This window comes from Aptenodytes forsteri, unplaced genomic scaffold, assembly GCF_000699145.1.
Source record: "Aptenodytes forsteri isolate BGI_AS27 unplaced genomic scaffold, ASM69914v1 Scaffold290, whole genome shotgun sequence".
NCBI lineage: Eukaryota > Metazoa > Chordata > Aves > Sphenisciformes > Spheniscidae > Aptenodytes > Aptenodytes forsteri.
Genome location: NW_008795244.1, coordinates 917,749 through 930,834, shown reverse-complemented (window position 1 = coordinate 930,834; position 13,086 = coordinate 917,749). Strand labels below are relative to the sequence as shown.

The 13,086-nt window shown below is 48.7% G+C and overlaps 1 protein-coding gene across 1 annotated transcript in view; it reads left to right on the top strand.

The window, feature by feature from the left end:
- Positions 1-5,064: 5,064 nt before the first annotated feature.
- GNG12 (G protein subunit gamma 12) overlaps positions 5,065-13,086 on the top strand; it is a 20,815-nt gene continuing 12,793 nt past the window's right edge. The window contains exons 1-2 of the mRNA XM_009278734.2: positions 5,065-5,118; positions 5,756-5,855. The gene's annotated coding sequence lies outside the window, so the exon portion shown is untranslated. The remainder of the gene's footprint in view (positions 5,119-5,755; positions 5,856-13,086) is intronic.

The following is a 13,086-nucleotide window of genomic DNA, read 5'->3' as shown; positions in this document are numbered from 1 at the left end:
AAAAAAAAAAAAAAAAAAAAAAAAAAAAAAAAAAAAGGTGTGTTGTAAGGATTATTTGTATTGTAGCAGCTAACGACTACAGGATGTGGCCTCTGGGATGCCGTGGGTCCTGAGCACCCACACGAGGGGTGATACCCTGTGTTGGCTCCCGTGGGCTCGCCCGGGACTCGTGCATCAGCTTGGGGTTGTCTCCTTCTTGTTTAAGCAGTCAGCTCAACTTGAAGCAGGAACCAGGCTTGCTCTTCCATTTGTTTACACCAGTTTTCTTCCCGTGCCTTCTCCTGTGTCTTTACAAACCTGCCATACAGGGACAGGTTACTTTTTGGCACATTTTGGTTTTGTATGTACGTGTGACCCGAGCCTTATTGCTTCCCTCCGCTGTGCCTCTGCTCCGACACTCAGCATCTGCTCAGAGGCTTTGCTCGCCATGCGGGTAACGATCCTCCGACGCTAGCTGTCCTGAGTGTTTGGAGGCGGTAAAGCCGATCTTTGCCCTGGTGGGAAGGGAGGTAGCTCCGTTCCCCAGCCCGGGCTGCACTGGCAGCTGCACAGGCCGATGCCAGCAGTGCTCTGTTGAATCATCCCTTTGCTATTCTTAACCTCTCTTTGTGCAGAGGCAGTTGGAACTCATGGGGGAGATTTTGCCTGATCTTGCTCTCTAAATGATAGTTATCTTTGTGCAATGATAGTTATCTTTGTGCGAAAGCTCCCCCAGCTAGGTGCTGATACTCAGAATAACTTCTTTCCCTTGCTGGGGCAAGAACCGGGCAATTCAAAAGCTGACCCTAAACGTACATGGGAGTGAGCGGCTGTGTTATTCGTAGGGGGGGTGTAGGATTAACCATGGGGAAGAGAAGAAGTTTTCTGGTGCTTTAAGCTGAGGAGAGCAAAAAAACCCTCCCTCCCAGTTTCCGTCATGATAAGATGATGCCGTGGGACCCAGCGCTGCCCTCGCTGCCTGCGCAGCCTCCTTTGGCTGTGCCGGGCTTCTGTACCGGGGAAGTGTAAGGGAAGGCGCGGGATGTTCTCATGAGGGACCGGTGGATATCATTAGAAAGGGAAAATATGGGCTGAGGACCAGGGAAAACCGTCGTGGCTATGAAAGCTGGTGCTGCGGGTCTGGCTTGCAGAGCAGAATGGCCACGGGAAGGGTTGGGAAGCTCTGCACGCGGGGACTCAGTAGTGACGGAAGGGTATAAAGGTGGCCCTGCAGAGGAGAGGGCTTATTCAGCAGAAACAGGCATTCTAATTGTTTACAAATTTAAGTTTTAATTTAAAAGTGATTGTAATGGAAGAAGTCTGTCTCTGGAAAGGCCTTTCCTGGCCTCTCTGTCCCTAATTGGATATGTTTAGATTTCTGTCCTCTGTTGTTAGGTCTTTGGGCTTAAATTTTCTCAGCAACTGGTGCAGTCTGCAGTTCTGAGATACTTGATGTATCTGTGTATACCTTTTCAGTTAATAAAAGAAAAAAATGTCATTAATCATCTCAATGAATAGCCAGAGTATTTCCAGAAGAAAATTTCCTTTCTGCTTTTAAAAATAAAATCAAGCAGATACCAAAGGTATTTACACTATTTTGTGTGCTGCCGTATCACAGTGAAGTGCAAGAAACTCTGTCCCAGGGTGGTTCGTTATAGTTTGTGTTAGAAAAACAAAGTTCTTGTGAAGGATCCTGTGCTGTAGTATGGTGCAGCTTTCCATGTGTTTTCCAAATCTTCCACTGATGATCTTCCTCACCCTTGTTGATCTTCCTCACCCTTGTTGATCCTGCTCTTCAGTTGTCCTTATGAAACACCACCAGCACAGCTGGCAAGAAGTCATTCTCTCTGGAAAGCTACACTGTTGTAGGAAATACTTGAGGTGAACTTAAACCAGCATGAGATATGAATCTGCAGTCATGTAGCAGTTCTGCAGAAGCCCAGGAGGCTTCTGTTTCTGAATCAAAATAATTCCGAAAGCATCTCTGTCTTCATTCACCAGGAAATGGTGAATTCCATTTCTGCTGTGGAGGAAGAAGTTAAGCAAGTGCAACAAAGTCTCAGAAATGAGAGATGAAATGGAACGAGCTCGTTATTTTTGGTAATGAAAAGCCATAATCTTTCAGCCAAACTCATTTTCCTGCATCATCTTACTCTTGTAAGGCGTGGTACAAAAGGTGTTATGTTCTACTGTTGCTTGTTTTTGCAGCCATCTGGAGCGTGTGTTAAACCACTGGGGTTGCTGCCCTAAAAATGTAAAAGTTGGTGCTGTTATAAGTAAAATACTCTGTTTTGTCGGTCATTGCTGTGAATAAGTTCAAGCAGATCCCAGAATACGTTTTCAGCTGTGTTTTTAGATTCAAGCAAAAAAAAAAGTCAGGCTTTTTGGTCTAAGCTTGGAGCTGGGATAAGCAGAAAGTGTCGCTGACAGTTTTGGGAGACAGACCATCTTCTTCCCAGACGAATCTGGTTTATGTTACTGTAAAACTTGCAAGGGATTCGTCCTGCAAAGCAGGGATGCTCCAGCTGGAGCTGGCTGCCGGGGCCCACGGTGCAGGATGACCCCGGGCTTGGGCTGCCGCCCTTGGCCGCAGGGTCTGGGACCCGTTTGGCAGCGGTATTTCCTTGTCTCTCTCCCACGTGCCCTTCCTGATTTATTCCTTCCCGAGGATGGCCTGACCTCTGAACGCTTACACTCCAGCTATGCAGCATGACTTAAGGAGGGTTTCAGAGGGGGCGCGTTACACCGGCCTCAAACTACGCTAGTAATGTTGGGTTTGTGGGTTTTTATGACTAATTTGATAGGAGCTTTGATTAGGCAGGAATATCGAGTCTTTATGGCTCTAGGGTGGAAAGCGGCCCATATGAGCCATATTTATTTTTTAGATGCATTTAAAGATTGTTTTGACTATGTGTGATCTCCATCAGGAAGCAGAAGTCAATAGATTAATTTTTTTTTTACGTTTCCTTAACAATTTTCAGGGTGTGTGACAGGAGTGAGAACTTGCACAGATAAGCAAAGCAGAAGCTTCTCCATTAAAACTTGTATTTTGCGCAGCACAGCTGTCGCACGTATGTAAAGGAGGGTTACACGTTGCATTTATTTTTGTTTCCTTGCTGCATGTGAAAAGCACAAGCTTGGCACTGGGACAACAAGGACGGCCTGCGGCGAGGCAGTCTCTTTTGAATGCAATTTATTTTCCTACTCCATACAATGATTTTTAACAGCAGCTATTAAAATTTTGATGCCACTTTGAACATGGGAAGTGGCATGTGATTTATAAAGGGGACGCTGCCCATGCTGCCAGCCCATGGCAGTCGGCACCTCTCTGCCTTGTTAAGGACCATCCCTTGGGAACTTTCAGTGCTTTTTTTCCCCCTTGTTTCCTAGGAATGGGGGAACTGAATTGCTCTGGCTCCTCTGACCCCATCGTTGCTGCCTGGGGAAGGCTGGGGGCTGCGTGCTGCAGCCCAGCCCCTCTGCCAAAGCCTTTCGTGGTCACTCTGCTGCCGTGTGCCAGCCAAAAGGCAACAGCCACCCACTCCTACCCTCTCCCTGCTGGTGGTCGTTGCCATCGCTTTGCCCCTGTGCATCACTCTAGGTTTAGTATGTCGAGAATTGGCTCTACATTTCATGCATACCAGGGCTTGTAAATCTCGTAGCTAATTGCGTTATTCGTCCGGTTACTGAGCAGTGCCAGGGCTTTGTGCCAGATCTCCGCCGGCCGTTGGCAAATGACGGTGGTTTTTCTTCCAAAAAGTGTCAGTGGCGATTCTGGATCCTGCCGTGCCCTGGTCAATGAGTTATCTGTGCCCCAGCTGCTTTGCCAGTTTAGTAAATGCCCAGTGCATATAATCCATGTTTTGTACCATATTTGACAGTGGGTGTCTCTACAGGGATACAAAGGTATATAAACACACATTATAAATTACAGGAGAGGTTAACGTAGCAATTACCAGTCAATGTTAGATTATTAGTTGCTGGTTTTAGAACTTGACGTGTATTTGCACACCTGTGTGTGTATTGCACTGAATGTGCATGCCCTTAGGCTTCATGCAGCAGCAAAGCAATGCAAAAAAAGACAACTTTATTTGTAAATAAAGTCCCCCTTCTAGCTATCACAGAAGGCATGTCACCTTATGCTTTTTATCATCTTCTCTTTTACCCATAGCATCCAGGCAGCCAACTTGGTTTGTGTTTGTATTAGATAGATGTTTTTAAACAAATAAACCCTTGTGTTCTTCAGTCGCTGGTTTCTGTTCTTATCAGTGCTGAGTTTACATATCAGCTGCCCAATTTCACGATCCTTCATGACCAAAACTCTTAGAAAATTGCTGCCCTCATTGAGTTGTCATTGTTGTATAGTTTTGGTTTAAAATTAGCATTTTATACAATGAAAATTTAAGAAAGGTGTTAAATATCGCGTGCTCCGGATTTGCCAGTCTTGCAACAGTGAACAGTATCTGGCACAGGAACTTGTACTTTTTAGGACTGATCAAATTCCAGGATTTTTTTCTGGGTGTGTAAAGGCCTCCCTAGGAAATGTGGGCTCTCAGATTTGTTTCTCCTGTGGTTTAAGCACAGCTGCTAGAATATATCAATGGAGGCTTACATGTCAGAGAAGTCTACAGGAGGCAAAGTAATACATGTGCCCAACACCAGCTACGCTGGCACTATGCTGCTCAGAGTTTTACCCTGAGTAGTTTAACTTGTTTTAAAGCCAGTAGCTTTTCTAACAGCTGCCTCTCAATCTCATCTGCTGTAGGTCTAGGTGGGACCTCTGCCTTGGGAGCACGGGCTTCAGGAGGAGCCATAGTGGCAGTGAGGAGGCAAAAAGGCTGTGAAAACTTGACTTCATTCACGTTTGGGAGGTGGCCAGAGGGAATTGGCCACCCATGGCCATATCCTCGGGAAGGGAAATAGGGGAGCTGGCCGTAAGAAAAGTTTGAGGTAGATTTTTCAGTGAGGCCAATCTCAAAATACTGTAGTCTTTGTGACTAGAATTAAACCACAAGTGCTAACCCTTCTTAGCTTTGGCTTTCTTGCACAATAAAGTATTTACAATTTTTATTTTACTCTGTTTCAGGATCGTTACACCGATAAAATCAAGCCGGACAGGTAGCAAGACTGCCTATGTAGGTGAGTTTCCAGTACACACTTGTTCCTTTCTTTCATGCAAAATATAAAGCAGCATGACAAGCCCCAAACCCCAGTGATTTAATTTTATTCTGGAGTAGAGCAAATACAAAATACTCAGCAGCTTTATGGAGGAGAGGCCACAAGGACGGCACTGGCTCAATGGCAGGCACGGCAGCTGGGCAGGCTCTGCGCTTGCCACTCAGTGCAGCACTGGCTGCTGCCTGCTCTCTAAGGTATTAGCAGCAGTGGTTGCTGACACTCATTCACCTTCCTTTTAGCTACCTGACTGCCTTCCCATTGAATATTAATTAGGGGGCAGAAACGCTGTTTTGAATGGGCTGCTTCTCCCATGGAAATTAGGCTTTTCCTTGTTTACTACACCAGTTAGCAACGGGCAGCGTGGAAGTCTTCATAATTTCTGTATTTGCTGTGGTACGTGTATATTGTTTGACCATCTCAGAATGCAAATTCCTCTTCCTGTATTTGCCCCTTCCTTTAAAATAGGTACTTCGATAAATTCATGTAACCAAGGAGCTTGTGAAATACTTTACATCCTCTTAGTAGCTTTGAGCTCAGAACCACAGAGCTCTTCACAGAACATCTCCCACCAGCGTCCACGGCTTTATCTCTCTTTCAGACTAAAGAATTTGCTGAAGGTCACGTAACCTGAGGCCAAGCTGGATCTTGTGACTCCCAGTCTGGTGCTGTAATCACGGACCGCTCCTGCTTTACATGCTGTAAGATGAACTGATTTTGATACAACTAAAAGTCTCTTTGCAAATGTCTCTTTGTAGTTCATGTATGTCTTTTCTGGTGTGAGTTAGCTGGGTAGTGCCCTGTGGGGAGAAACAGGTACCTTCTGTGGGGAAACTGCACCGCAGTTTGTTAGGGAGCACAGGTTGTCTTTACAAATGACTTCAGGCCAATGTCTTTAAAATAATACTGCTCAGACGTTTTTCAAAGTAACTTTGATCTAGAAGTCAGTTTCATGGCTTTCGTTTGTACTAAAGATATAAAAAGTCAGAAAAAATGCAGAGGAAAATAAAAGCGGGTTTTTCCACTACTCATTTCCCAACAAGTAAATTGGGTTTGACAGAATCACGAGTATGGAGGGTGACTTTGAAAATCAAATGTAGCTGTAGCCCAGTTTTGATCAGCAGGATGGTACTGGGATAACTTGTGAAATGGAGGCAATGAAAGAACACATCCTTAATTAAATACCCAGAACACTAAATCCAGTTGAAGATCTTGGGAGTTGTCTGTTTTCTTTCATTTCACGTTATTTGGGATGTTTATACGTTTTAGAAAGACTAATTAAGACACTGGCAGCATTGTTTATAATTTAAAAAAAGATCTCAACTGTAAAACCTCTAAATATTCTCAAGCGTAAATTCTCTGAAGAAGCAAACATCACAAATTTGTGTTCTGTGTTTTAAGGACCTTTTATTCTCCATGTGCACTGATGGGCTGTTCACCTCTGGGGAAAGCAGGTGTATCTGCATGCCCAGACTTCGCATCGCTAACCTAGCCCTGATTACTGCATTTTCTCCAAGAGATACAGATGGAAGTAGAGTTTGTTGTACTGTATCTCTTCTGCTGTAAAAGTGGTTTTGAAATCTGCTAATATATACTGTAATCCAAACAAGAGGCAAATAGACTGAACAGAGCTGAGGCATGCCGGTCCCCAGCTTACACCTCGCTTTTATACCTCTGATGTGTAAAACACTGTCTCTGTGTTTGCTTCAAGCTCATGTCGCATGTAAGATCTGTACTTGTGCAGACTATATAAAAGACCAAGTGACTTTGTGCAAAACAGAAGCTTCTGTGCCCAGCCGTGCCCAGCAAAACAGAAGTTGGGTCTTCTGGGGCACCTGAGTTTCCCTGATCCCTTCAGCTGTGGTGCTGTGCAGGGTGTGCATCCCAAAGCATCCACATTCTTCATGAAAAACACTGTGTGGAAGTAGTGCAGCTGCCAGATGTTTCAGTTTTCTGTGTGCATGGTAATGGTGTGATCCTTGAATACGCAAAGGAGTTGTTTTTGTTTGGAGTGGATTTTGTTTTCTTTTACCAAACCCAAACTTTTTCTGGTGTGTATAAAATGTTTGTGCTGTGACTGTAAATCTTGCCCGATAGCTATTTAAAAATCAAGTCCTCCTCACCTGCCAGGAACCAGCCAGCCATCACTGTCGCCGCTGCTACTAACAGTTTGGTTCGCGGTATCTGTGGCGGCAGGAGTAGAAACCTTCCCCTGGCCTCCAGTCCCCTGTGATGGCAGCTAGCGCAGGCACCACAGCTGGCAGCTACAGCCTTGCTGCTGAAAACTATCCAGGCCTTGGCTGGGGCTGTGTGGAGAGAGGGCAAGGGAGTAGGGCGCTGCTCACAGCGCCCCGTGGTACCTCCAGAGCCAGCGGGGAGGTTGTGGGCAATCACAGTCGCCGTTTTCCCTGGGAAGTTTGTATCCCAGGTACTGCGTTCAGTACTGCAAAGTGCATGAGTGCTTCCGAGTCCTTCTCCTCCCAGTAAGCTCTGGCGTATCGCACAACCTCATCTCTCCTTTCGTCGGGTGTGGTATAAGTATCCTAAAGAGAGAAATGGCCAGAAAGCATCTCTAATCCCTGTTTCATTTTACTACTCAATTCTGTTTTCTTGCTGAGGGCAGGGCTCCGATGTTTTCCTGCTAACCAGGTTTTATTTTTCCATTCTATTTAGTAGCATAGCAGACGGAAAAGATTTCAGCCGCGGTGTTTCCCTCTGCTAGGTGTCTCACCGTGGTTTCCACTGGGTGTCAGCATGGCCCTGTGCTGCGGCAGGAGCCCTGCCAGCTGCTGCGGGCTTTCCCTTTGGCTGCACCCACTGCTGGAAAAACTAGGTTGGCTGCATAACCAGAGCAAGGTGCTGGCTGAGGCACAGCTTTGTGATGATGGGATCACCCTGCGCAGGCGTGACAGGTGGGTGAGCTGGGAAGGGGCTGTTTTGCTGGAGGTACTGTTTCCTTCTCCAAGCAGAGCAACCGGTTGGAGCAGGAGGAGTGTTGAACATGCTCTCCTCGTTCCAGTGCTCTCTAATTAGGGTTACATCTGGAACAGTGGGTACCCATTTCTGGAAGATCAGCGTGGATAACTTTTGTAGTATTTACTTTGAAGGTGTGGATGTGATAAAGAGTGCTCCTGGAGAGGTGCTGTGGATAAGTGCATGCAGGAATCGGTGTGTGCTGGGCTGTGTCTGGCAGGTGTGACAGATCAGGGCTGCTCACCCTGTGCTTCCTCCACACTGACCTTTCCACTCTTTTTCCACGCTCAAAACGCATCCTCGCTTCCCAAGTCCTTTATAAAATCCTTGGGACTGCTCCCTGTCCTGCTAACCCAAGGCACCTCCTTCAGGCCCCTTGACTCTGTATGGTCTATGTTGGGTGAGAAGAAGCACTTCTGAGGGCAATTTTGGTTTCAGGTGGGCAGAGGCATCCCCTGGATGCACCTTTCTTTCACCTGCTGCTGCCATTGGGGACCCTGTGCCTCTCCCACCCTCCCTGTGGGTCACCTCACAGGGACTGGGCAGCAGCAAAAAGCCTGTGCCCAGTCCTGCTGCGCAGTGAAGAGAAAATGGTGTTGGGGAAGGGGCTGGGGATCCCCTGCTGCCCTGTGTGGGAGGGCAGGAGCAGCTGCAGCCCTACGCTGGGATGCTCAACCTTGGCGCAGGGAAGGGGAGAGCATGATCTCCCAGTCAGCTGCGGGAGCTGGCATCCCCTTTGCTGGGCGGTTGTGGAAAGGTGCCACTGCGTGCCAGGGCGTGCGGGATCTGGGGGGGGCATGCGTCGGCGCTTGCTGGGACTCCGAATGCTCCATAGCAAATGCCATTCTCCTCCAGGCCTGCTCCAGCACAAAGATGCAAGCGGTTTGGCTGAAGGTAGTGCCAGGCGCTTTGAGATTCCTCCATCAGATTCTTCCCTCGGGGACCTAAACATTAAAAAAATCAAGGCCGTGAAATCTCACAATGACAAAGACTTCTTGACGCTTGCATGCAACCATGTTTCTGTACGCTGACATACCTGGTTATGCTACAGTGCACCCTCAGAACAGTTGTTTACTTCTGCACCCAGCTATGGCCTTTAATGCCAGTGTCAGGCCTCTTGGCTTGGACTCAGAGAGTTTTTAGGTTCTGCAAGTTGTAACAAACCTGCTCCCAAGCAGCCATGTCTGCCCTGTAGGAAAACCAACAACCAGCTTTCAAGTCCCAACCAGCCACCAGCCTTCGCGCTCCCACACAAGTGCCTGGGAAAGCAGCACGTGCAGAAGCACTCGCAGCACCCGGAGAACCTGCAGAAACCTTACACTGAAACACCCCACACCCTGCCACTGTGCCTGGTGCACGTAGTAAGTGGTGCATGTATCCCGGTCATCTCAGGTGCTGGAAAGGGGCTCTGGCATCACCCCCTCCTTAAACTGCTCCCTCCAGGGGCCATTGCGGCTCCTCCTCCCCGCTCTCCATGAGGACTGACCTTGACTGTAGCTGCTGGTGCCTCTCCATGCTGCTTGCAAACCCTCTTCATCTCGCTGCCTTCTTGCTCCTTCCAGCCTCCCCAGCCTGTGCATGGTGTCCTGCTTAACCAGGCTGGGGGTGAAGGGGGGGGCTTGCCTCCTGCAGTGCCTGTTCCCCCTGAAGTAGACCGCTGCTGGGCTGTGTGGTGCAGGGCAGGCAGCTCCTTTGAAGGTCCAGCTTTAGTCGCACCGGATAAGCGCCAAGGCGGGAGAGGATGTGCTGCTCACCTCACTCATCAGGAGTGGGACAGGGTCTTTGCAAGGGGGCAGAGGTGCTGCAAAGCACTGCCTGATCAGGGGGTCACCCTACTGAGGAAGGAGCATCCCTGCCCAGTGGTGGCAATGAGTCCCTGGTGGCAGCTCACTGGGCTGTCCCAACTGCGCCCTGGGCAATGGCATGGCTCAGCCTCGGGAGGAGCGAGGAGCTTTATAGAGCAAAAGCAAAACTTGTAAGCACAGAAAAGCAACCATAAAAATGCCACCTTCCTGCCCAACAAATCTATTCTCTGTATTTTCAGAAGCAAAATTGCTGACTTCAGAGATAGGAGTAAGCTCCTGGCTTTTTATCCTGTTAGCTCTGGAGAGTGTAAGTAGGTAAGAGGAGACAGCTGGATTTGGGGTTTGGTGCTGTGTTATTACCGAATTGTTTGCAGAGTCCCAGCTGAAGGCAGTGGGGATGAAAGGGTGCCAAGGAGGAGGTGTTGGTAAGTAAGAACACTGCAAAATGTTTTTGCGGACAATGCTGTGAAGTAGTGGGGAGCTGTTGGTGTAATTTGGCAGGCAGAGTCTTTGTTGTTGGTGGCGATACGCAAAATGGATCCAGCTTAAAACTGTTTCAGCAAAGACTGGGGAGGTTGCAGGACTGGGGACAGTTTCGTTTGTAAACCTGCAGTGTTTGTTGTGGAATCATTGGAACTGTAAACATGAGCTCCCCAGGTACCATGTTACTGTTGTTTTTTGGAGCAGAAACGCTGTCCAAATGCCACCCAGCACCGCAGAGCAGCTCCTCGGGATGCATGTGCTTTCCCCTGGCAGCAGCTCCCTGCCGGGGAGAGGGCAGCAGCTGTGCCTGGCATTAGCTTCGGTACCCAGCTCAGGGCAGAGGCGAGGAGCGTGGGGTGGATGCATCCCAGCTCTTGAGCAGCTCCGTCCTACCACTGGTCATACGGCATCCTGCTGCACAGGGCGCTCAGCAGTGCAAGGGGTCTGTCTTCACACATGGCCTAGCAAAGGTCCAGCCTCAGGTTAAGGAAACATTTGCCACCCCGGGTTCAATCAGCGTGCAGGAGCTCGGCTCTCTTGACAGCCTGTGCGGTTTGGGAAGCGAGGGGCCAGGCACCCATGCAGGCAGAGGGAACTTGCCTCCTGCCGTCCCCACACTGGTCTGCTGTTCCCCTGCTGGAGGTGACCCCTTGGTGCAGTGCATCGACCCCTCGGTGCAGTGTGTCTGCGTGGTTCCAAGCCCAGGCATGAGCCTGTGCCTCTCTTGTTGATAAAATGCTCGTGGCTGGTTACCTGGCCGTGGAGACCCCTGGGCTCGCAGCAGCACCGCTGTATGCCCCAGCTCGTAGTCAAACCCATGGTTTAGATCCCAGTGAGGGATGTATAAAGGGGTTTGTTTCTTTGTCAGAAAAGCAAAAGAAACACTTGGGGGGTTCTGGCTTTGACCTTGTCAGGCTGCTTGTTTGTTTATTTTTTCCCTATTACTGTGTTTTTAAGAAAAGCAAAATAATTTCTGTGGTAGTGTTTGTTTCTTTTTTTTCTAGCAGGCTCAAGCATCCAAACATTTCTGAGCTGGAGGAGCTCCAGGCAGCGATTCAGCTGGGCGTGGGAGCAGCGGTGGCGGCTCCCTGGGGTGCATGCTCCTCTGTGCTGTATGGGGTGTGGAGGGGGCAGCCACCCGGGCCCACGGGGCACCTGAGCAAAGGCTGGTGCTGCTGCAGGGCCATTTGCAGTGGGTGCTGTGCAATGCCCTTGGCAAGGAGGGATCCCCTCAGCATGCTGCAGGGGGAATAGGGGGTCACTGGGAAGGCTGGCATCCCTCTCTGGTTTTGGAACTGCTTGTGTCCTTCTTTGCCTGCTGTTTCCTTGCCGAATTTGAAGCTTGCTGTGCCACCACCTCCCTGCAGCCCCCACACCGAGAGCAGAGTGCAGAGGGCATCTCCACCTCGTGGAGCTCTTACCACCCACAGCACGGCTTCTATGGCTTGAAAAAGGAGATGCCTTAGAAGCTTGCATTTGCAGATTAGCTGTAACTAGATTCGCACTGACCCCCAGCTGTGGGCTGTCGCCCTGGAAAACCAGAGGCTGACGGTGTGTTAAAGCCATGCATATCTTGTACAATTTTAGATTCCATAGTTTTTAGTGTTGTCGTTTTGTGTTTTGTTCAATCCGCTCTATTGATCTACAGTTTTGAGTTATTCAACTTAAAAGCTATTTTACGTCAAAAAAAAAAAAGTAACAAGATACCCTTTCGAACCTTTATTCCGCTGCTAGCTGGGGTTCAGAGCTGCAGTATAAGCTGACTTTACATAACTGGAGAAATAGGGAACTGTTGGTGAGGCAGAGCTGCTGGGTGATTCCCAGGTGTACTTTAGCAGTGATGATTTAATTACATGTCACTCAGCAGGTGGTTCATAAGTCCTGGATCTGAAAGAGTAAAAAAGATACATTGGTGTTTAATTATCCTGTTGGAGCTCCAGTTCAATGCCCAGCCACCTACCTGCTGAGGCTGCTGTTCTGAGTGCCTGCTGCATAGTAACCTCATTACCTAAAGCCTGCAGAAAGAAATAGGGCAAGGCCTTGAAAAATAGGGTTTTTCTAGGGAAGAGGGGCAACTCCACCTGTTTGCAGGTGTTTCTGTTATTTATAAGAAAGAAAAAAATGCAGCTGTATAGCCTGCATGAAGTGTGCTGGGAGTTTCATGTGTTTTGCTCTTAGTGGTTGAACCCTTGCCTGGCAAAGTATGGCTGGTGAGCATCCTCTTCTTTTAAACAAACCTAAGTCCTCAGTTTTCTGTGCAAAAAGGTATTTTCCCCAAAGGATGAGCTAAGCCTTCCCACTGGCATATTTGCTCCATTCCTTTGTTGACTCTGCTGTTAATTACAGAGCCCTAGTCCAGTATGTGGGGAAGAGTGGCTGGAAAGCTGTCCAGCAGAGAAGGACCTGGGGGTGTTGGTCGACAGCCGGCTGAACATGAGCCAGCAGTGTGCCCAGGCGGCCAAGAAGGCCAATGGCATCCTGGCCTGTTTCAGAAATAGTGTGGCCAGCAGGAGTAGGGAAGTGATCGTGCCCCTGTACTCGGCACTGGTGAGGCCGCACCTCGAATACTGTGTTCAGTTTTGGGCCCCTCACTACAAGAAGGACGTTGAGGTGCTGGAGCGTGTCCAGAGAAGGGCAACGAGGCTGGTGAGGGGTCTGGAGAACAAGTCTT